The following is a 3,642-nucleotide window of genomic DNA, read 5'->3' as shown; positions in this document are numbered from 1 at the left end:
ATAAGCAAAGTAGCATTCCATAATGCAATTTGCAAAAGGTTAAATTGGTCCACCAACAAAAGCTTGATCTTAGCAAACACTGTGTTTCCCAACAGCAATTTCCCCAGCATTTTTACATATCGATCAAGTAACTTGTCTGTCCTTGAGCCAGCAACCATGCTGTGTTACAATTCTATATCCACAACAGAGACTTTAGCCTGGGGAAAGCTCCCCGTCTGTCGCAAGGTTAACATTTCTATCTGTAATTCCAAAAGGTTAGGCTAAAGCTGAAACTACAGGGCTTTGGAAAACTAGGCCCTGTGAAATACATTTGCTTTATAGTATACTCCACAATTTGTTTGTATCTTTTGTATGTTCCCTAGTCATTAATTATTGCTGTTGGTGTTTTTCATCCATTTTTACCTTTTTATCTTACATAGCAGCATTATTTACCTCTTCAGGTGAGCTTTGTACTTTTTCATGTTTTGATGATAGTAATTACCATCTTTTCATTTTCAGTTATCGTATTCCCTTAAGAATTTCTTGTAAATCTGGTCTAGTAGTGATGAATTCCCTCAGCTTTTGTCTGTCTGAGAAGATCTTTATTTATCCCTCATTTCTGAAGGATAGCTTTGCTGGACAAATTATTCTTATCTAATAGTTTTCTTCTTTCAGCACTTTGAATATATCATCCCATTCTCTCCTGGCCATAAGGTTTCTTTTGAGAAACCTGCTGATCGTCTAATGGGGTTTCTTTTACATGTGACTTGATGCTTTTTTCTTGCAGCTTTTTGAATTCTTTGGGTCTGACTTTTGGCAGTTTGATTATGATTTGTCTCAGAGAGAATATTTTGGGGTTGAATTTAATCAATTACCATTGATCTTCCTGAATCTGAATGTCCATATCTCTCCCAATACTTGGGAAGATTTCAGCTATCAGTGTTTTGTCAGCTTCATTCTTTTTTCATTCTTGTTTCTTTTTTTCCCTCTGACTGGGCAATTTCAAAAGATCTGTCTTCAAGTTAAGAAATTCTCTCTTCTACTTGATCTAGTATGGTTTTTGAAGTTCTCAATTGTATTTTTTATTTCATTCATTGAATTCTTCAGCTTCAAGTTTTCTGTTTGATTCTTTTTAATGATATTTATCTCTTTGTTGTTTCTCATTCAGATCATGAATTGTTTTCCTGATTTCATTGAATTTTTTATCTGTGTTCTCTTGTATCTCATTGCATTTTCTTATGATTGATATTTGAAATTCCTTTACAAGGCATTTTGTAACTGTCCTTTTCTTTGGTGTCTGTTACTGGAGATTTATTGTGTTCCTTTGGGGGTGTCACTTATTTATTTATTTATTTATTTATTTATTTGCTTTTTCATGTATCTTGTGTCCCTACATTGGTATCAGCACATCTAATGGAGTAGCTTTTCTTAATTATCTAGAGTAGATTGCATAGTAATGACATTTTTGTGTGTGTGGGTCCTAGGGTGTCAGTTAAATGTGTTGTGTTGGCTTTGGTTTTGGATGGACCAAAGTAGCGTAGCCTTGGTGCAGTTTCTTTGGTTGTATTCCTCTTCTGTGATGTCTGAAAATACCTCAATGGCCTAGACTATGGGAGTTTTTGCCAACAATGGCAGTTTTGCTGGGTCAGAAACACCAGGCTGGTTGTTGGGCTAGGTGTGTATGGACATAGAGGGACAACCAACTGTTTGGTGGTCTCTCTGAGGCATCAGATTAACTGTCCAACCAGCTATGAGATCAGGTGTGGGCACTCAGCTCTGAAGATGTCTCTCTCTGGGAGTGGTGCACTGCCTGACCAGCTTCTGAGCTGGAAATGGGTGGGCCTAGGTCCAGGATGGAGGCATCAGGCAGCTCTGTAAAGGCCTGCCCCAGAGTAGATGCCACTGTCTGACCAGGAGCTGGCATGTGCAGGCACAGGAGGGTCAAGGGGCTCCATGGAGGCCTGCCAGAGGAGATGAAGCCACCACCCAATCCACTGTCAAGCAGGGAGCAGGCATGCACAGATGCAACAGGGCCTGGTAGCTCTGTGGAGGGCTGCCAGATGGAGTCAGAGTCACTACCCAATTCACTGGTCAGCAGAGAGCAGGTGTGCACTAATACAGCAAGGCCTGGTAGCTCTGTGGAGGGCCACCAGATCAGTTGTCTAGCCTAGAGAAGGACTGTAAGGCTGTGGCAGGGCCCTTCAGCTCTATACAGGCTTGTTGGGGCAGGACAAAGCTGCTGCCTGATTTGCTATTGGTCAGGGAGCAGACATGGACTGGTGCAGCAGGGCTCAGCAGCTCTGTGCAGGGCCGCCAGATGAACTATTGAGCCTAGAGCAGGCCTAGAAGGGCATAGCAGAGCTCAGCAGCTTAACGAAGGCCTGCCAGGGGAAGGCAAAGCTGCTGCCCAATTTACTGTCCAGGAGGGAGCAGGCATGCAACAGTGCAGCAGGGCCTACCAGGTATATTGAGGACCATTGGACCAACTATTGAGCTTCAAACAAATCTGCAAGGGTGCACAGGACCTGGCAACTCTGTAGAGGTCTGCTGTGGGGAAGCAAAGCGGATGCCTGATTGCTCTCAATCAGGGAGCTGGTGTACACTAGTGCAGCAGGGCCCAGCAGCTTCATGGAGGGCTGTAGAAGGAGGCAGAGCTACCACTGGACTGACTGTCAAGCAGGTGTGGGCACCTATGGGCTCAGTGGGCCAGCGGGTTGTGCAGAGCTGGTACATATGAATGTGGTGGATCAGCCACTTATTGTCAGCTTCCCTGGTGAGCAATTCTGCCTGTTCTCCTGGAGGGGAGGAAGGGGTGCTGTTCAGCTTCAGATGCTGAGGTCTCACTGTTTCTGTCTGGCCTAGGCTCCAGGCAGCCTGAGACATGGTCCTGCAGGTATCCGGGTGAACATAGTAGAATGAAGGTAAATGCCTGAGGATAGAGGGAGTCAGTTTGCACTGGGTGCCAGTGCAGGATACACTCTAGCAGCTGGTTTTGTTTCAAGGTGGCATTATGCATGGCCATTTAGGTCAGGAGGCTGGGGATTGCTCTACCTGGGCTTCTACTATGAGGACATGCAGCTGCAAAAACTTCCAGCTACTCTCCAAACTGGGTTGGGGGTCTGAGAGGACTGGGGGACTCTGTTGTGGCAGGGATTACTGATGTTTGTGGTATAAGTGGAAACAGCTGGGGGTTTTCCAGCTTACCTTCTCTCCATCTGACTCCAAGCCGGCCCTGTGGGGAGACAGCAAAGCAGAGGCAGAATGGCTTGCTCAGCTTTCCATGGTGCTATCCCAGTCTTACAGTCTTCCATGTTCCACAAGGATTTTGTCACTCCCCTGGTGCTCTGCATTGTGTATCTTCAGTCATTCTGTTAAAATATAGTTGTTTATTAGTTGTTTGGGTCTCTTTTTGTTGGGAGATAAGCACAGACAACTCTAGTTGACTGTCTTGCTCCACCGCTCCCAATCACAGATAGTTTTTTTTCACCACATTTACTTAGAAGATGTTATTCAGAAATACATTTTTTAAAGTTTTATTAAAACAATTCTGTGAAATAAAGGCGACTACACCAACTGAAATTATTGTGGCACACCAGAGAATATTTAAAGTATATCAAAATCAGTTAGTGGCTAGTATATCATGTCCTTTATAAAGGACAATTA

Source organism: Galeopterus variegatus, unplaced genomic scaffold (genome assembly GCF_000696425.1).
Source record: "Galeopterus variegatus unplaced genomic scaffold, G_variegatus-3.0.2 Scaffold2710, whole genome shotgun sequence".
NCBI lineage: Eukaryota > Metazoa > Chordata > Mammalia > Dermoptera > Cynocephalidae > Galeopterus > Galeopterus variegatus.
The sequence above is the reverse complement of the archived record's forward strand: the minus strand, read 5'-3'. Positions refer to the sequence as shown.